This window comes from Phyllobates terribilis, unplaced genomic scaffold, assembly GCF_046119375.1.
Source record: "Phyllobates terribilis strain yellow unplaced genomic scaffold, ASM4611937v1 Scaffold_4__5_contigs__length_816908805, whole genome shotgun sequence".
Taxonomy (NCBI): Eukaryota; Metazoa; Chordata; class Amphibia; order Anura; family Dendrobatidae; genus Phyllobates; species Phyllobates terribilis.
In genome coordinates this window covers 113,197,693-113,219,815 of record NW_027362764.1, presented here as the reverse complement: position 1 = coordinate 113,219,815, position 22,123 = coordinate 113,197,693, and positions in this window count along the sequence as shown.

Below are 22,123 nucleotides of genomic sequence, written 5' to 3'. Positions count from 1 at the left end.
GCGGTATGAACAGGCGGTAATAGTTGGCGAAGCCCAGGAACCGCTGAATAGCCTTCAACCCCTCTGGTCGGGGCCACTTCTGGATGGCAGACAGTTTCTCAGGATCCATTTGTAGACCTGTCTGAGAGATTATGTAGCCCAGAAATGGAAGAGAGGTCTGCTCAAAGATGCACTTCTCATATTTAGCGTAGAGGTGGTTCTGCCTGAGCCTGAGCAGGACCTGACGAACGTCCCTCCGTTGAGTAGGAAGATCCGGAGAGAAGACCAAGATATCATCCAGGTACATCACCACGCAGGAGTAGAGAAGATCACGGAAAATGTCATTGACCAACTCTTGAAAGACGGCAGGAGCGTTACAGAGACCGAAGGGCATCACAAGGTACTCATAGTGGCCGTCCCGGGTATTGAATGCCGTCTTCCACTCATCCCCCTGACGGATACGGACCAGGTTATACTCCCCACGGAGATCCAGTTTGGTGAAGATTCTAGCCCCCCTCAGACGGTCAAATAATTCAGGAATAAGCGGAAGGGGGTATTTATTCTTCACAGTAATCTGGTTTAGGCCTCTATAGTCTATACATGGACGGAGTGAGCCGTCCTTCTTTTTGACAAAGAAGAAGCCTGCTCCCGCCGGGGAGGTAGATTTCCGGATAAATCCCCGGGCCAGGTTCTCCTCAATATATTCAGACATGGACCGGGTTTCAGCAGCGGACAAAGGGTAGATTCGCCCACAGGGAGGAGTAGAGCCGGGCATCAGGTCGATTGGGCAGTCGTATGGTCTATGAGGAGGTAAAGTCTCTGCCTCTTTTTTATTGAAGACATCCACATAAGACCAATAGGGAACCGGAAGACCGGGCAGATTGGCTGGGGTAGGAGAAGGACGGGCAGGACGAACGGGAACTAGACAAGTCTTATGGCAGACCTGTCCCCAGCGAAGGACCTCTCCGGTCTGCCAATGAAGCACGGGTGCATGTTTCTGGAGCCAAGGCAGGCCAAGCAATAGTGCGTGAGAGAGTCCAGGCAGAACATGAAAGGAGATGCTCTCAGAATGCAGCATTCCCACCTGTAGAGTCAGAGATTCGGTGATGAGTTGGATGGGATGTGGTAAGAGGCCCCCATCCACGGCGGCGACAGATAAAGGTACCGCCAGAGGTTTGGTGGGAATGTGGTATTTTTCTACCAGGGATTGAGAGATGAGATTTCCAGCAGCTCCAGAGTCAAGTTGAGCCAGTTCAAAATAGCGGTTCTCTCCGCAGAAGATAGAAACAGACAGCATCAGGGATGGAGAGGGTTTACTTTTGTCTAGGGCGACCTCTCCGAGCGATCCTAGACACAGGCGTTTCCCGACCTCTCAGGACAGGAACGAATCCGGTGCTCCTTACTGCCACATTAGAAACAGCTCCCCTCGGCATGACGTAAGTCTTGACGGGTCTTGACCATCTTGGTCTGGTCGACCCGTATAGGCCCAGGTGAGTGTGACTGGAGAGTGACGGGTCTCTGAGAGGTAGGGACTAGACGTGGAATCCTCCTCTCACGGGTGACCTCCCTAGCGCGCTCCTGGAACCGGATGTCAATCCAGGTGGCAAGTGTAATCAAGTCGTCGAGAGTGGTAGGAATGTCCCGACCAGCGAGTTCATCTTTAATACGGCCGGACAGACCCTCCCAGAAGACGGACACCAGGGCGTCGTTATCCCAGGCCAGCTCCGAAGCAAGGGTACGGAACCGTATGGCATATTGGCCCACGGTGAGACTCCCTTGACGGAGGCGTAGCAGAGATGAGGCGGATGAGGTCCTCCGTCCAGGTTCGTCGAAGACCTTCCGGAAAGCCGTGAGAAAGGCTGGCAGGTCGGACACCAGAGGGTCTCCTCTCTCCCATAGAGGATTTAGCCAAGCCAGTGCCTCTCCCGTGAGATGGGACATGATGAAGGCTACTTTGGCCCGGTCGGAATTAAACTGGTGGGACTGGTGTTCAAAGTGCAGGGTGCACTGGTTAATGAAGCCCCGAGCTTGAGCGGAGTCACGTCCGAAGCGAGGAGGTGCAGAAAGCCGGATTCCAGAGCAGGATACTATGGTATTGGTGGTTGCTGGTGGGGCAGTCAAAGTGTCCAGGCGAGTATTGACTTTCCGCAGGTGACCCAGGATGGACTCCTGTTGGGACCTCTGTCGGGACAGTTCATGACAAAGGTCCGAGAGCGAGGGAGCTTGGGTGCCACCGGGTTCCATGGCCCGAGCAAACTGTAACGGGTCTGGGAGGCAGAACCTCTGAGCAACTTATACAAGGGGGCAGTCCTTGTAAGGAAGCGGGTGGCGACCAGGGAAGACAGGCAGGCGGTCACAGCAGGTGACCGGGACAGTCTCTGGGTAAACGGGCAGGAGGTCACAGCAAGTGACCGGGACAGTCTCTGGGTAAACGGGCAGGAGGTCACAGCAAGTGACCGGGACAGTCTCTGGGTAAACGGGCAGGAGGTCACGGCAAGTGACCGGGGCAGTCTCTGGGTAAACGGGCAAGAGGTCACGGCAAGTGACCGGGGCAGTCTCTGGGTAAACGGGCAGGAGGTCACGGCAAGTGACCGGGGCAGTCTCTGGGTAAACGGGCAGGTACGACCTGTGACGGCTGAGCCTCCAGGTAGGCTAGCAGGCAGATGGCAGATGAGTGCTCCCAGGTGAGCAGGCGAGAGTCTCAGGATAAGCAGGTGGTCACAGCATGTGACGGCGGAGCCTCCAGGTAGGCTAACAGTCAGGTAGCAGATGAGCGCTCCCAGGTGAGCGGGCAAGAGTCTCTGAACTGGCAGGTGGTCACAGCACGTGACGGCGGAGCCTCTAGGTAGGCTAACAGGCAGGTAGCAGATGAGCGCTCCCAGGTGAGCGAGCAAGAGTCTCTGGACTGGCAGGTGGTCACAGCACGTGACGGCGGAGCCTCTAGGTAGGCTAACAGGCAGGTAGCAGATGAGCGCTCCCAGGTGAGCGGGCAAAAGTCTCTGGACTGGCAGGTGGTCACAGCACGTGACGGCGGAGCCTCCAGGTAGGCTATCAGGCAGGTAGCAGGTGAGCGCTCCCAGGTGAGCGGGCAAGAGTCTCTGGACTGGCAGGTGGTCACAGCACGTGACGGCGGAGCCTCCAGGTAGGCTATCAGGCAGGTAGCAGGTGAGCGCTCCCAGGTGAGCGGGCAAGCTGGTCCATAGACAGACTGACAGGTGTCGGAAGGCAGACCGTCGGACCTCAGGCTAGCAAGCAGGAAAGCGGATGACAGGCAGGAATCAGGCAGCAAACTGGCAGGAGACTGGCAGGTAACGGGCAGGTAACTGGCAACGGGACCTGAGGGCTGAAGCAGACTAGTGAACAGTGCAACAACATTGCTCGGGCACCTCCATTTTGGAGGAGGTGCCTTATATATGGAGGGATCCTCCGGCCATTGGCCGGGGACTCCTTAGGGCGACGCGCGCGGCCCCTTTAAGAGAGGGGGAGCGCGCGCGCCCTAAGCACAGTGACCAGGGGAGAGCGGGCGCTGCAAGCAGAGCGGGAGGAAGCCGCCGGGCACGGAGCAGAGAGGTGAGGGGAACAGCGTCCCTGCCTAACAGGAGGCAGGGACGCTGACGCTACATATACTACTACCAAACCATGACCATCCTGTACTCATTACTGCAACATAACTGGTCTTTCTCTAACTCATGCTCCATAGAGCATGAAACATCATAATATGGAGAATAGAACTCTAGCACCTTGAATCACTACAGTTATACACTGGCTCCAGTGGTTGCCAAAGGATTAGGGAAGCGCATACATCCAGGAATTATTTTCATTTTTGTTCAGAATACCCATTTCAGCCTTCAGATTGTATTCTATTCTTCCGACCATGATGTTCTTCTCCACTGATTGCTCTCTTCTTATGATGTGTCTAAAGTAGGCAAGTCATAGCTTGGTGATCCTTGCTTTAAGTGACATATCTGGCTTGATTTGTTCCAAAATTGATTTGTTTGTTCTTCTTAACCATCTTCACCACCACATTTCGAAGGTGTCAATTCTTCTGTCTTGTTTTGCATCCATATGTTAACACAGGAAAGACCAGACTATGTATGAGCCGTGTCTTTGTCACCAGTGAAATGTTCTTCAATTTGAAGACCTTGTTCAGTGACTTCATTGTTGATTTACCCATAGCTATTTTTCTATTGACTTCCTGTGTAATGGCTGCATCTTGCGTTATCATCGATCTGAGTAGGTGAAGCCCTTTACAAATTCCAGTTCGTCGCCGTCGTACCTGGCAGCAGTCAATATCTTGGTCTTTTTTGTGTTGTTGCCTCAATAGAACAGAACATTTATAAGGACACTTGTAGAGAAAATCTATCCTTCAGTAAGATCCCCCCAAAAAATGCAAAGTATAATATTTAAAAAAAATAATAATAATATTACAAGCTAGCAAAATATGGCTGTAAAGTATCTAAACAAGACAAACATTGCAGCAAACTGACCAAATTGTACTTTATCATATAAAGACTTATGTCAAAGTGCAGTCGTTCCTCTTGGTGCTTGAAGAAGGGGGCTTGCCCCAGAAAGGTCGCCACGGGTGCAGACCTCGGATTTTTAGCATCTCTAGCTCTCTGCTTCCACATGCCTGCTGTTTCTTGGAGCAATTGGACTATTTGCATCGAAGTTTGAGTCCTTTACTCACTATGGTGATTATGATGAATATTGATTTCCTGAATTTGAATGTTGACTCTATGAACACATTCTGAAGTTAATGTAAAAGATTGAAATATAATCATAAAGGAAATTATTATAACAGACTGGACGTGGTTTATGCAATTTATTATATAGTTTGAACTATTCAAACAAGTAAATGTTACTAATGAGTCAATGAACCGAGGGCATCAGAATGTTGCCATCTTCCTGCATGTTGTTTGCTTATAGCCCAAATAAAAAAAAAAAGGGTGATTGTTTTTTTTAGTAGTGGAAATAAAAACTTTGGAGCTCATGTACATCGTCATACTTGTGTAGGAGTACAGTATATACAGGTGCATCTCACTAAATTAGAATATCATCAAAAAGTTAATTTATTTCATTTCTGCAATACAAAAACTGAAACTCATATATTATATAGAGTCATTACAAACAGAGTGATCTATTTCAAGTGTTTATTTCTGTTAATGATGATTATGACTTACAGCCAATGAAAACACAAAAGTCATTATCTCAGTAAATTACAATAATTAACAAAAAACACCTGCAAAGGATTCCTAAGCTTTTAAAAAGGTCCCTTAGTCTGTTTCAGTAGGCTCCACAATCACAGGGAAGACTGCTGACTTGACAGATGTCCAGAAGGCAGTCATTGACACACTCCACAAGGTCCCAGGGTTCCAATTTTCATTTGGAAATCAAGGTCCCAGTGTCTGGAGGAAGAGTGGAGAGGCCACAATCCAAGCTGCTTGAGGTCTAGTGTGAAGTTTCCACAATCAGTGATGGTTTGGGGAGCCATGTCATCTGCTGGTGTAGGTCCACTGTGTTTTATCAAGACCAAAGTCAGCGCAGCCGTCTGCCAGGACATTTTAGAGCACTTCATGCTTCCCTCTGCCGACAAGCTTTTTGGAGATGGAAATGTCATTCTCCAGCAGGACTTGGCACCTGTCCACACTGCCAAAAGTACCAATACCTGGTTTAAAAACAACAGTATCACTGTTCTTGACTGGCCAGCAAACTCGCCTGACCTTAACCCCATAGAGAATCTATTATAGAGAATCTATGGGGTATTGTCAAGAGGAAGATGAGAGACACCAGACCCAACAATGCAGACGAGCTGAAGGCTGCTATCAAAGCAACCTGGGCTTCCATAACACCTCAGCAGTGCCACAGGCTGATCGCCTCCATGCCACACCGCATTGATGCAGTAATTGATGGAAAAGAAGCCCCAACCAAGTATTGAGTGCATTTACTGAACATACATTTCAGTAGGCCAACATTTTGGATTTTAGAAAACATTTTTCTAGCTGTTGTTATAAAGTATTCTAATTTACTGAGATAATGACTGTTGTGTTTTCATTGGCTGTAAGCCATAATCATCAACATTAACAGAAATAATCACTTGAAATAGATCACTCTGTTTGTAATGACTCTATATAATTTATGAGTTTCACTTTTTGTATTGAAGAACTGAAATAAATTAACTTTTTTATGATATTCTAATTATTGAGATGCACCTGTATATTGAGAACCAAGGATGGAATTTGATCCTAGTCTTTGTAGTCAGAAAAACCTTTGCCAAACAAAACTTTAGGCCAAGGCATTGTTTAAGAAAATCTTAATGAGATTTGATTGGCATGGCATATAGCGCATTACCTCCTTAATGCAAGCTAGTGGGTAAGTGATAACGGTTAAGTTCTGTTCATATGTCCAGTTGTCATAAATTTCTAACTGATCAAGTAGTTAAAAAAAGAGGGATCCATTAAAAACTGAGTAAAAAAAAGGATGCAAAATGGAAGCCAAAGTTTCTATTTTTGAATGGCTCCGTCTTAAAATACAGCATTAGTTTAAAAATGTGCATCCATTTTTATTCCGTTTGTCTTGGGACACCTCTAGTGTTCTGGGAATGCACAACGCTTATAAAATGGATCCTTTAACGGATCAATTTTCATGTTGATACATTTCCTACAGACTGGGACTGATCTGTTTGCTATTTTTTTGACCAGACCCCCAAAAATATTGTGGACTAAATTTTTGTTGCAGGTGAAAAATTGCTAGCAGCTGGAAAGGAGGCACATGGAAGACATTTTGACACTTCTGTTCATGTTCAAATGTATGGGTCTTGTACTGGAATGTTTTGTTTCTGTTTTTATGATCCCAGAACATATCCAAAAGCTGAAATAACTCCCTGCATTGCGGTCTGTGATTGGAACGAGATCCACGCATGTCTGCATGAGCCCTAAGTCTGACTGCTGAGGATCCCACAGGTTACAAAAATAGGGGTCTCATATACCCCATAGCACCTTGCCCAGCCACAAGACTTTGGCCAGGAGAAGTAGAAGAGTGCTGTTGGATCCACAGTGATCTAACCATTATCACCTATCCCATAAATAGGTAATAGATTGCTTAGTGGAAACCTGTCAGCCTGTAAACCTCCCGACTCCTCAATTTCCATGACACCGACTCCAACTCTGACTCCGTCTCCACGACTCCGACTCCCTCATACATGGCTCATGTTTAAGTGATAAATTTACTGTAGCGCAGATTCATCTCGGCTAAAAGTCTAGACCAGGGGTCTCAAACTCGGCTGGGTATATGGGCCGCACATGGAAAAAATTTGAATTTGGGGGGCCGCATTCTTTGTTCAATGTGACATTTTTAGTGATACCATTTTTTTTGTATACACCTTTTGAACATTTTTGCCGTGTTTATTTTTTTATGGCTTGGGTCGTTATGGATGTGGCGATAATAAACGTGCACTTTTTTGTGTTTACTTTAGTTTACATATAAAACAGCATTTTTAGTGCCCAATATTTTTTCATGCTTTATTTTATTTTTTATTTTTTTTACAATTTTATTTCCCCCAATTGGCCACATACAGTAATATTGTCTTACAATTAGCATCATATAGTAATAATGGAAAACATCTTGTAGTAATGTTCCCCATCCAAGTCCCCATCTTGTACTAATGTGCCCCATCCAGGTCCCCATCCTGTGGCTATGTGCCCCATCCAGGTCCCCATCCTGTGGCAACGTTCCCCATCCTGGCGCCCATCTTGTACTAATGTGCCTCATCCAGGTCCCCATCTTGGGGCTATGTGCCCCATCCAGGTCCCCATCCTGTGGCAATGTTCCCCATCCAGGTCCCCATCTTGTGGCTCTGGTCCCCATCTTGTGGCTCTGGTCCCCATCTTGTGGCTCTGTGCCCCATCCAGGTCCCCATCTTGTGGCTCTGTGCCCCATCCAGGTCCCCATCTTGTGGCTATGTGCCCCATCCAGGTCCCCATCCTGTGGCAACGTTCCCCATCCTGGTGCCCATCTTGTACTAATGTGCCTCATCCAGGTCCCCATCTTGGGGCTATGTGCCCCATCCAGGTCCCCATCCTGTGGCTATGTGCCCCATCCAGGTCCCCATCCTGTGGCAACGTTCCCCATCCTGGCGCCCATCTTGTACTAATGTGCCTCATCCAGGTCCCCATCTTGGGGCTATGTGCCCCATCCAGGTCCCCATCCTGTGGCAATGTTCCCCATCCAGGTCCCCATCTTGTGGCTCTGGTCCCCATCTTGTGGCTCTGGTCCCCATCTTGTGGCTCTGTGCCCCATCCAGGTCCCCATCTTGTGGCTCTGTGCCCCATCCAGGTCCCCATCTTGTGGCTATGTGCCCCATCCAGGTCCCCATCCTGTGGCAACGTTCCCCATCCTGGCGCCCATCTTGTACTAATGTGCCTCATCCAGGTCCCCATCTTGGGGCTATGTGCCCCATCCAGGTCCCCATCCTGTGGCAATGTTCCCCATCCAGGTCCCCATCTTGTGGCTCTGGTCCCCATCTTGTGGCTCTGGTCCCCATCTTGTGGCTCTGTGCCCCATCCAGGTCCCCATTATGTGCCCCATCCAGGTCCACATCTTGTGGCTCTGTGCCCCATCCAGGTCCCCATCCTGTGGCTATGTGCCCCATCCAGGTCCCCTCTTGTGGCTATGTGCCCCATCCAGGTCCCCTCTTGTGGCTATGTGCCCCATCCAGGTCCCCTCTTGTGGCTCTGTGCCCCATCCCGGTCCCCATGTTGTGGCTCTGTGCCCCCTGTGCTGTTCTTCACACATATAAAATAGAAAAAAAAAAAGATGATTCTCACCTGTCCTCCGTTCCCTCGGCGGCCTTCCTGCAGATGTGGCCCGCAGGCACCACAGAGTCCGACCCCTTGACGATCCCGACCTGGTCCAGGAGGAGCCGCCGACAGCAGCGCTGCATTGCCGCACAGAGACTGTCTCCCAGCACAGCATTTTCAATGTCAGCCGCCGGCCAATCAGAGGCCAGCAGCTGACATCTGCATATGGCAATGACGTCATACTCGCTGCGCCGACACGCAGATATCAGCTGCTGGCCTCTGATTGGCCAGCGGCTGGCATTGGAAATGCAGTGCTGGGAAACAGTCTCTGTGTGGCAATTCAGCGCTGCTGTCGGCGGCTCCTCCTGGACCAGGTCGGGATCGTCAAGGGGTCTGTGCCTGCGGGCCGCATAAAGCAGCCTCAGGGGCCGCATGCGGCCCGCGGGCCGCGTGTTTGAGACCCCTGGTCTAGACCCTTAGATCAGGAATAGGACAGACATTTATAGGACATTTCATAACTTTCCCAAATTCTTATGAAAAAATATTCCCCATAAACTGCATTGAACTACTGTGCCCAATTTATTATATATTTTAGGAGTTGGAGTTGGTCCATTTTATAACGACTCTGATTCCGACTCCACCAAAATGGACACCGACTCCGACTCCACGATTCCGACTCCACAGCCCTGCTGTCAGCAGGTTTTTAGACCCTATACTATCATTATCTATGTAAAGCATCTGAAATGATGATAATATGTACAGTCATGGCAGAAAGTGTTGGCACCCTTGAAATTGTCCCAGAAGATGAAGTATTTATCCCAGAAAATTATTGCAATTACACATGTTTTGTTATACACATGTTTATTTCCTTTGTGTGTATTGGAACAAATATACAGCAGACTGGTCTCTTCGATATTCATAAAATATAACTTTTAATATATATATAGTTAAAATCTATCTTGCAATGATTAAAAGAGCTGAGCTCAAGACATACACCATATATTAACACACAAATTTGTACATGAATAATCATAAAATGCTCAGTGGCACCAGTGCCCCGAAGAAAGGTTTGATCTCACCTAATTCTTCTTAGTTGCGCACCGTCCTATGTTGGACCAGGAGAAAAAGGCCAGAAAAAGAATAAATCATTAGCCTATAGCCCCTGACGTGCCCAGCGTAGCTCTCACCCTTACAAGGGCAGTACCCAAGTGTATAGCCTATAATATTATGGAATATACTCCAACTAAAAATCCTTCCCGACGCATTTCTGCCTCCGTCACGAGGTCTCATCAAAGCCTGCAGTAGCAATATAAACCTTCATCACTTCCCAAATCAAAGGTTTTGTTTTGTAGGTGGATTTTAGCAATCCCCTTTCATTCTTTTTTATCCCCTCTTGCAATTGCACTCCCCTAATGAGACCTCGTGACTGAGGCAGAAACGCATCGGGAGGGGTATATTCCATAATATATTAGGCTATACACTTGGGTACTGCCCTTGAAAGGGTGGGAGCTATCCTGGGCAGAGACTATAGGCTAATGGTTTATTCCTTTTATGACCTTTTTCTCCTGGTCCAACATAAGACGGTGCGCAACTAGGAAGAATTGAGTGAGATCAAACCTTTCTTCCGGGGACTGGTACCATTGAACACTTTATTATGATTGTTCATGTACATATTTATCTGTGTTAATACTCTTTTAACCATTCCAAGTCCATTTCTCCATTTTCTACAAAACCATCAATGAACATTTTTGCAAATAAGGTTGCAAGAACAAGGATCTTGGCCTGCACTTACAGCTCTCCGGCCTCTTTCCCTCTTTCTCCATCTGCTGCAGGCCTGCCATCATTGACCAACTATCGATCTGCGAATGTGCTGCCCCCCTGGGAATGACGGTGCTTGCACAAGATGTCGGCTGGGGAAGCAGGTTATAGAGAAAAGGCCGTGCATGTGCTGTCTGGTTTTCATAGAATGGTTGATAGGAGTAGCTGGAGAAACTTTTTTTTTTCCCTCATCCAATAAAAACTGATGAAATTCGGATCAAACTATAATGAAATTCTGATCAATAACTCTTATGAAACTCAGTGCGTTTTTCTCATGAAAAAAAAACCGAGATGTGTGAATGAGGCCTTAACTAGAATAAAATGGACAATTGTGATTTCTATGCCTTACACTCAATGCATCTATACAAGTGAAGTCTTGTCAGTGGGATTTTCACGTTCCTTTGACTAACACCTTTCTTTAATCTGTTTATACATCTGCATGGCCGGCAATTTGTAGCACATTTTCTTTCAATCACCTACAATCCAATATATTCCATTTTTTTTTCCTTTTTGCTTTTACTTCTGGAACATCTGGCCGTTCTATAATGATTTATGAAGTGAAAGTGTTAACCGTGGCCCCCAGCTGGAGGAAAGACATGGCTTCAGAGTTTTTATTAGGTGGCCTATTATGGAAAATAAAGTTTAATCCAACCATAAAATTCTGTATCTGAAAAACATCCTTGCAGTTATGACCAGGGACAAAAGTCACTTTCTAGCAAGTAACCAGAGATCTTATATTGCATTTATATTCAATGGATAAGGAGGGGGAGGGTGGGCGACTTTTTATTTAGCAGAAAGAACAAGATAATATCGATTTTCCTCAACTTTGGTGACTTGTGGTTTTTAATAGCAAATTATTTTTCATTGTAAAAAGTAAGTAGCAAAGTTGAGTCTGGAAGAAAATGAAAAGGCAAATGAAATTACAAAATAAACTAACTACTGTTTTATAAGTCCTCATTGATTTTAACACAGTCCTGAGACAATGCCAGCGTGGCCAATGGTTCCCCAGCTTTTGTAATACATGAAAGCTGCAGAAGAAAAACGGGTAAATATGTCTAATAAGGGTAAAGGATCCAGCTTCCAGTATATATATATAAAAACATCAAATTTTATTTAATCCATTAGAAAAGTGTAAAAGTATACATATTTTGCAAAAGGTTGAAGTGAATACCCTCCATAAAAAACAACACATTTCAAATGCTACAGGGTTCTTAGACCTAAATATGATATACCGGGACTAAGAACGCTGTAGAGATTGAAACGCGTTGGTTTTTATGGACGGTATTCACTTCAACCTTTTGCAAAATATGTATACTTTTACACTCTTTTAATGGAGTAAATAAAATGTGATTTTTTATATCTATATACTGGAAGTTAGATCCTTTACTTTCTTAGACATATTTTCCCAAAACGCCATGCAGTGATGTGCTTTCCGGGCTTCCCCACTAACTTGATTAATTTTGGAAAGGGTGAGCTGGATTATTTTTTTTTATTAGAAGAAAAATGGGCACAGTCTTTAATGAAAACCAATTGCAGAAATGTATAATATATCCATTCATAGACCGTCGGAGTCCCCAGTCCTTGTCATTGACTGGACAACCCCAACTTAATGAAATCAGGACCCCATTTAAAATAAAAACAGTGGATGCTTACCTCCTGCAGTGACCCTGTTCCTGGAGGGTAAGGTGACACTGTTGTATCATGTGCCCGTTGCCAATGAGTGGCCGCTAAATTAGCGGCAGCTCATCGATATTCCATCAACTGCAGCCAATGTCATGTCACCCTCTGGGAAAAGCGGCACATAACGTCGCTGCTATGCAAAGTTTTTGTCCATTGTTTTTAGATTAGCTGGGGTCCCAAATTTATTAAGTAGGGGTTTTACAGTAGAGGACAACCCCCCGGTTCTGACTAATCGAGGGGGCTGCTTAGTGGGCCAGAATTAAAGGAGAGCCTAATGGGTTGCCCTATGGCAGCATTGAGGGGGGGCACAATTTATGGATGAGATTTTGACTTCTTTCTGTTGATGATCTCTGCTTCTCCTTCAAGTTATACTTACAAACGTCCAGGAAAATAAAGAAAATACATAGTATGAAAGGGTATGACCACCCAGCATGATCTAAGAATTAAAAAAATATGTATACACACCTACCGATTCCCCGTTATTGTCTTGTCGCTCAACCCAGAACCCCCATTGGTCTTCTTGCCTCCTCTCTTGGCATGTAATCACTTCTGGTAATCAGTGACCAAAGTAGTGGTCAACGTATGATTGATAGCAGCGTTCACATGTCCGTTTAACTGAAACCCATCCAAAGAAGCAAGTAGACTCATGGGGGACACGGGCAGTGCTTCGCGAAAGTGCTGGGACATCGGTAGGTTTTTGAGAAATAAAGGTGGTAAAAGGTTTTTTATACCAAGCCATCAATGAAGAAGCCTCTGTACCTAGACTGAGATCACATTAGCTCATGTTAATGGTGGATAACCGGATACTTTTCATCAACCCTTTCAGCCAAACATGTTCCACAGATCTGCTATTGGGATTTTGTCCCCTCTTAAACATAACCTTTAAATTCACACTTTATATAAGAATACCGTAAAAGCACCTATCCCGCTTTATGTGGCTTTAGCGGCTCTCATCGAAATGTGACTGAAAATGTGAAGGCTATAAAACGGATGCATTGGGGACATTTTAAGAGATCTCATTATAAGTAAACCTCATTTTCATATTTATCACATGAACAACTAACACAATTAGCATATAAGCTTAATAAGATACTTTAAATAAGTGCAACATACTGGTTGGTAATGCATAGGGGGCATTGTAGTTTAGTAACATCTGGATTGTCAGATCATTCTTACCCCAGTATAAAGTCTGAGCTGGCTCTGTTTGCCTATTTTAGGGTGTACAGATGAAATTTCAGCCTTTATCGGTTGACATTATCCAATAATGCTCAACAAATGTTTTTTCTATCATCACGTGGATCCTGCAGTTTTCCTTCCAACCTCTTGTAAATGACAAACGTTATGCACCTGACATTTATGGCACTTTTTATACAAAGTGCCAAGATTCTTAGTGTAAATCTAATATGTGGCTTTTTTCCTTAATAAAATGAAGTAGACACAGACATTGTATGAAGATCATTGCAATATACAAGCATGTCCATAGAGTAAGGTACTGCCTGAAACACAATGACGTATGTCGATGGTAACTTGTAGTGACTCTATTATCTATCTATCTATCTATCTATCTATCTATCTATCTCTCTGTTATCTATCTATCTATCTAGAACAAAGAAAAGAAAGCAACACTCCAAAAATAGTGCAAATTATAGGACTTCAATGGCCGATTGGGTAAGTAAGGTCCTATAATTTGCACTATTTTTAGAGTGCTGCTTCCATTTTTTTGCTCTAATATTCTGGTTAGGCTTATACCTGCGAAACTTTGCACCTCATTTGCTTTTTTCATATATAACAGGTGCTACTTTTTTTTTTTCTTATTTTTAGCTATCATCCTATAAGGACATACTTTTAATAATTGAATTAATTTTTTTTTTCATTCAGTCCTATTGCCAAAGGTGTATAAAATCCAGTCACTCAACGTGCAATCTGTCTTTGTGGAAGAATTGGCTGTTCTAAAGATTTCACTGATACCAGCGCTTTCCTGTATTAGGATGCCACCATTTTAAAAAGTCAGTTCATGAAATGTCTTCCCTCCTAAATATTCCATGATCAACTGGGATTGGTGTTATCAAAAAATTGAAGCATTTAGGAACCACAGCAACGATACACAAAGTGGCTGACCACAAAAAGTTGCGCAGTGTCCGAGTGAGAGTTAGGAGCAAAGAGCATGAAAGTTACGAATACTCTGTTGACTCCATTATGAGAGAGTCCAAACCTCTTATGGCATTATCAACAGCACAAAAACTGCGCGCTGAGAGCTTCTTAGCATAGGTTTCCATAACCGAGTAGCTACATGCAGCCTTACATCACCAATGACAATGCCAAAAATTGGACGGAGTGGTATAAAGCATGCTGCATGGAAACATCTGTCATCCAAACTATAAAATGTATTCTTGCAACAAGAATTGATTAAATGTGATACAAAGAATATGAGATAGTTGGGTGAATTATTTCTCTCTCTCTTTCTTCCTACTAGTGCTTTTTCAGCAATGATGCTAAAGTGAAAGATGACCATGGATCCCCGATAATGAATACTAGAATATAATTTTTTTTTAAATTCCTAATAAATTAATAAGTGAACAGTGGGCCGACTTCACACTTGCAACATTTACAGTCTGAGTATGTGACATCTGGAGGTCTCCTGACCCAAACTCAATAGCCTCATAGACATATGTGAGGCTGTCAAGTACATTTCAGGAGACCAGCGGACAGTCCATACTTGGACCACCATGGATGTCGGATGCGTGAAGTCGGCAAAAAAGCCAGTATTTTGATTAGCTAATGACCTGACCAAAGAATGAACATTTGGCCACAATAAATGACCATTACAATAAGAACTGAAGTTTCAACAAACTTTACATAAATAAATAGAAAAAGCAAATATAAGAAATGTTGTATTATATCTTATCAGAGAAATCTGTTTCTTTCTCCACTTGTGAAATACATTTTACCCTCCATCCTGAATCTTGAACTCCCTATCCTCTCTGAAAAAAAAAAAAACAGTTCAAATCCCTTGTTCTAAAGACAAGATGGACTCCCAGCACAGTGAGGTATCATGTTACACAGCCTATTATATTCTATGGGGAAGGGTGGGGAGGAGTGAGGAGCAGGGTGAGAAAACAGGCAGAGCAGAATGGTATAGAACAAAATGGACAGTCGAGCAGATGCTATGGCCAATGTAATCATTGGGCATCAGTTATAAATGAATGAAAATCCTCAACGATCCATACCTGGCTCAATTTGACAAATGTAAGGTTTTCCACACTTATGGAGGACAATCTGGATCTATTGGGTGTGACAAATCCAAATCCCACTGACATGCTGAAAACTCTCTGTGGCTGTACACTCTAGGGAGGAGAAACCAGAAAAAACACCATTTTGCTTGTATAGCGTTGATTTAAAAGCATGACTATCCAATAGTCAGCCCTTTACATGATGCTAGCAATACACCTGTCAGCCCACAAACAATTGAGCATGTAGGATGACCGAAGACCCTGTTGATTCACTTTCCACCTACTGCTGTGACGGTTGGTCATTATAGACAGCATCGTCATTGCCATCATAAATTTCACATTGACTGTCAGTCTCGTCCCTTACCTGTGCAGGGATAACTAAATGTCCCCCTCCAAATCCACCTACTGCATCTGCTTTTGCTCATCCTCATCCACATGCTTCTGCATGTGACGTTGTCTCTCTTTGAATGTTCCCAATAGCCCCAGGTGGGCGATGAATATGTAGAAGTTGCTGTGCTTCCTCCATCTTTTTTTGCATCCTAGTGAGTGCTTTTTAATTCTAATGTAATTATGAGGTAGATGACATCGTTGATGCCACAGTGGAACTTTCTGACAAATTTAGTAGCCTCCATGGTATAATCAGTAACCATTTTTTTGCTGCTCGAAGAGACACTCCAACATATGCAATGTTAAATTTCATTGCCTTGCAACACCGCATAACAGACTGTGCTCAGGCAAGTCTGGAGGGCATACTTCATCACAAAGAATAGTTGAAATGCCCAGATACTCTCCTGGCCATTGGCATCACCTTCTTCAAGTGAATATATTTAAAGGGGTTTTCCCACGAACGAAAGTTGATTTTAATAAATAGATCTTGGAATAATGATAAGTTCCACAATTGGATGTGTTTAAATAAAATGTTCCTGTGCTGAGATAATCTTATAAATGTGCCCCTGTTGTATACTGTGTAATGGTCGTGTCTGACCATGCAGGAAGATGGTCTGATCATACCACATCTCCTGGGCAGGGGAGGAAGCAAAAGAGTATACAGACAGGACAGCAGGGGATCACAGCTGATTCTTTCTTTGAAGTAAAATATTGTTTAAAAACAGGCAGGGAAATATTTTACTCACAAAAAGGAGTGGGAGCCAAAACCAGTTGAGGAACAACCAGAGAAAGGTATAATAGAAACAAGTCACCAATTCTGCATTTATCACCCACTCCTGAGAAAAAATACTGACCAAATACTGATAGTGGGCCCGTCCGTGGCCTTATAATGGAAATTTGCAAATACGCTAGATTGTTATAAAGAGTGATCATATGAATTGCAAAAAAATTGCAAAGTCATTTCTTGTGATGAAAATGAATCACACAAACAAGTTTCCATTCAAATTCAGCCATGCCACAAAATTACCTGCTTATATAATTTCAGTGATCTTCTCATTAGCTCAGGAGAAAGTGTTAATGAGGACAAGGCAGCTGATATCACCTTGTCATGCTGATTGAATTTTAAGTGCAGACTTGATTGCTTTAAAAGACAGCTAGTGCTTGAACTCATTGCCTTTTTTCGTTAACCATGGTTAGGCTAAGTGCCCATGATGCAGAAATGCTCCGGATTTTTCCTGTGCGTTTCTGCATCTCCCCGGCAGAAAAAACACATGCGGATTTTACATGCGTTTTTTCTGCCAGGGACAAGCGTTTGTCAAGCGTTTTTCGCATGCGTTTATCAAGCGCTTTTCCAAGTGATTTTAGCATCACTTGGAAAAGTGCTTGAAAGTTGGTCACACAATATAAATCCATGCAACCGGCATGAATTTATATTGTATAACCAACATAATGTAAAAAAAAAGAATTTGAACGTAAAAAATAACTTTATACTCACTTTTCCGTCGGTGGCCTCGGTCTGCTCCCGGCGTCACTGCTGACTCCGTGGCAGGTACCGGTAATGTAAAAGGACCTTCCATGACGTCAGCGGTCATGTGACAGGTCTCACGACCACCAACGTCAGCGGTCGTGTGACCTGTCACATGACCGCTGACGTCATGGAAGGTCCTTTTACATTACCGGTACCCACCATGGAGCCAGCAGCGACGCCGGGAGCAGAGCGGGGCCCATCAGAAGGTGAGTATAAGGTTATTTTTTATTTTAATTATTTTTTTACTTACAGGTACTATGGTACCCGGGTCTGGATGAGAGTCTCCTCTTCTCCAGACCTGGGTACCATCCACGCATTAATCGCATAAGATCCGTATGACTACATTTAGTCATGCGGATCTTATGCGATCCAAATCAAGACAATGGCGGCGATTTCGCAGTGAAATCGCACTAGAATTGGTCTTTCTGCGGATTTTACCGTAATGCGAATTCGTAGCAGAAATTTCCGCATGATGTGCACAGCACATTTGGATTTGCATTGCAGTAAATGGCAGACCTATTACTAGCGATTTTAATGCATTTTCGCAGCGATAATATGCCGCAAATACGCATTAAAATAGCTTTGTGTGCACATAGCCATACTGTGATGCTGAGTCACTTCTCATGGACAAGCTGTGAGACAAGGAAGTCAAGGAGTCCAGGGTCAAATACCAGGAGAGCACGTCAAAGGCAAAAGAGTAATGCAAAACAATAGTCCAAAGGCAAAGTCCATGGTCAGGCAACAAAGATCTGAATAGCTGAAGATCTGAATAGCTGAACACAGAGCACTTGGAACACAAACCACCTAGCAAAGCACACCCACTAGCCAGGCAGTCACCCAGAAAGTACGACACCTGGAGGAAACCCAGCATGCCCAGCCAGATTGGGCGGCTGGGTTGTCACTAACAATACTGACAGCCCAGCACGTTTCTATCTCTGATTGGGCAACTGGGCTTTCACTAACAATACTGACAGCCCAGCACACCCCTAATTCTATAGGACGGCTGAGCTGTCACTCACTGCATCCTTAGAACACCGTGAGTGGTGACAGTTACTTTCTAGGAAACACGTGTAGTCATCGTTTCATTGCAACAAAAGGACTTTAGAGACAATAACATTGCTTCTTGTAAGATTGCCCCTAAATCAATCATTTAATCGGATTATCAAGAACATCACATAGAGAGGTTCAATTGCTGTGACTAAGGCTTCAGGGCACCCACGAAAGTCCAGCAATTGCCATTACAGTCTCCTATTAAGGATTCAGTTATGGGACTGGTTCAACATCAGTGCAGAACTTGCTCAGGACTGGCAGCAGGCAGAAGTCAGTGTATCTGTACACACAGTGAGGCGGAGGCTTTTGACGGCTAGCCTAGTGTCAAGAAGGGCAGCAAAGAAGCCACTTGTCTCCAAGCAAAAAACATCAGAGACAGACTTACATTATGGAGAAAATACAAAGAGTAGACTGTAGGGGACTAGGGTAAAGTTACTTTTTCTGAAAAAGCCTCCCCCACCCACTTCAGGCTGTTTGGGACCTCTGGAAGAATGATTGTCCAGAGAAGAAAAGGTGAGTGCTACCATGAGTCCTGTGTTTTGGCTATAGTAAGCGTCCTGAATCCATTCATGTGTGAGGTTGCTTTTAATCCAAGGCAGTGAGCATACTCACAATGTTGCCTACAAATGCTGGGATAAATAACGAATGGGATCTAAACATCCACCAAGAGCAACATCTCCCAACCATCCAGGAGCAATTTGTTGAAGAACAATGCTTTTTCCAGCATGATGGAGCACCGTGTAACAAGGAAAAACTGATAGCTAAGTGGTTTGGTGAACAAAACCTTGAAATTTTGGATCTGGGAAATTCCCCAGGTCTTAAACCAATAGAGAACCCGTGGTCACTCCTCAAAAACACAAAAATTGTGATAAACTCCATGCACTGATTAGGCAAGAATGGGCTGTCATCAGTCAGGATTTGGCCCAGAAGCTGATATCCAGCATGCCAGAGAAAATTGCAGAGCTCATGCAAAATAAGGGTAAATGCTGTATGAAGTGAGTCTTTGTATAATCTTAATTTCTTTGTCAAATAAAAGTTTAAAAACTTATAAAATGTTTATAATTGTACTTCGGTAACCATGGAAACATATGGGTAAAAGTTCTAAAATCACTGAGGCACCAAACTGGGTGAACACCAAAATTTGTATCAGTCTCAAAACTTTTGACCACCATTGAAGTTGACAGGGAGCCGTCCAGTGGGAGATTTGCTGCTTGATGGAGTGGAGCAACATGTCTACTGAATGGCTTTTGTCACCAATTATCACAGGCTGTTAAACAACTTTGCAGTGCTTCAGCATAGAAGATCGAAAACACTGAGAGCGGGTAGTGTATTTGTTCTGCTATGTTGCTTTTGGTGATGTGGTGATTACCATTGAGGAGGATATGGAGGAAGTATAGCAGGAGGTAGATAAATGTCTAGGAATCAGAACCAGCACCTAACCGTGAAGGTTTCACCACCTCTCCTGGTTGTTGTGGTTAATCACTGCCATTTAAACATTGACACATTAGGGCTTGAAAGACATACAGTGGGTACGGAAAGTATTCAGACCCCTTTACATTTTTCAATCTTTGTTTTATTGTAGCCATTTGGTAAATTCTAAAAAGTTCATTTTTTCACATTAAAGTACACTCTGCACCCCATCTTGACTGAAAAAAACACAGAAATGTAGACATTTTTGCAAATTTATTAAAAAAGAAACCCTAAAATATCACATGGTCATAAGTATTCAGACCCTTTGCTCAGACACTCATATTTAAGTCACATGCTGTCCATTTCCTTGTGATCCTCCTTGAGATGGTTCTACTCCTTCATTGGAGTCCAGCTTTGTTTAATTAAACTGTTAGGACTTGATTTGGAAAGGCACACACCTGTCTATATAAGACCTCGCAGCTCACAGTGCATGTCAGACCAAATGAGCATCATGAGCTCAAAGGAACGGCCCAAGGAGCTCAGAGACAGAATTGTGGCAAGGCACAGATCTGGCCAAGGTTACAAAAGATTTTCTGCATTACTCAAGGTTCCTAAGAGCACAGTGGCCTCCATAATCTTAAATGTAAGAAGTTTGGGACCACCAGAAGTCTTCCTAGACCTGGCTGTCCAGCCAAACTGAGCAATCATGGGAGAAGAGCCTTGGTGAGAGAGATAAAGAAGAACCCCAAGATCACTGGCTGAGCTCCAGAGATGCAGTAGGGAGATGGGAGAAAGTTCCACAAAGTCAACTATCACTGCAGCCCTCCACCAGTGGGCCTTTATGGCATACTGCCCCGACAGAAGCCTCTCCTCAGTGCAAGACATATGAAAGCCAGCATAGTGTTTGCTAAAAAAAAACACATGAAGGACTCCCAGACTATGAGAAATAAGATTCTCTGGTCTGATGAGACGAAGCTAGAACTTTTTGGTGATAATTCTAAGCGGTATGTGTAGAGAAAACCAGGCACTGCTCATTACCTGCCCAATACAATCCCAACAGTGAACATGGTGGTGGCAGCATCATGCTATGGAGGTGGTTTTCAGCTGCAGGGACAGGACAACTGGTTACAATTGAAGGAAACATGAATGCGGCCAAGTACAGAGATATCCTGGATGAAAACCTCTTCAAGAGTGCTCTGGACCTCAAACTTGGCCGAAGGTTCACCTTCCAACAAGACAATGACCCTCAGCTCACAGCTAAAATAACAAAGTAGTGGCTTCAGAACAACTCTGTGACCACTCTTGACTGGCCCAGCCAGAGCCCTGACCTAAACCCAATTGAGCATCTCTAGAGAGACCTGAAAATGGCTGTCCACCAACGTTTACCATCCAACCTGACGGAACTGGAGAGGATCTGCAAGGAAGAATAGCTGAGGATCCCCAAATACAGGTGTGAAGAACTTGTTGCATCATTCCCAAGAAGACTCATGGCTGTACTAGCTCAAAAGGGTGCTTCTACTCAATACTGAGCAAAGGGTCTGAATACTTGATACCATGTGATATTTCAGTTTTTCTTTTTTAATAAATTTGCAAAAATTTCTACATTTCTGTTTTTTTTTCAGTCAAGATGGGGTGCAGAGTGTACTTTAATGAGAAAAAAAAACTTTTTAGAACTTACCAAATGTCTGCAATGAAACAAAGAGTCAACAATTTAAAGGGGTCTGAATACTTTCCGTACCCACTGTATACTGTCCCTGTCTGCTGGTCCATGTGGTACCAACGCAGTACACTTTTGATCGCTCTGTCAAGCTCAGGAAGAGAGACCCATGTTCTTCTGCACAGGAGAGCACACAGAGGGTGGATTAATGGTAGATTGGTATCTTCATGCATTGCTGAGAGCAATCCATCTCTCCCCAAAAAAGCAGTGGAATCCATTTGTGGATGCAACCTGACTAGCTTTTCCCACATGAGCAGGTGATGCCACTTGATGCAGTGTTGTAAAGTAGTAGTTTCTAATCGATTTGTGCCACAATGTCCAAGGCTTATTTTCCTCCTGTAGAGCCTGCACAATGCAGAAGATTTGTTGGCTGGCAACTGAAAAGAATTCCTACACTCAAGATGACAACAGATAGGATTTGCCATGAACATAGCTTTCAGGTGCTGATGAGCTTTCTCCCAAGCTAATCAGAGGAAAAGCAGATCTGCTCCTGGAAAATATTTTGGCCATATGTTGACTCTGGACGTTA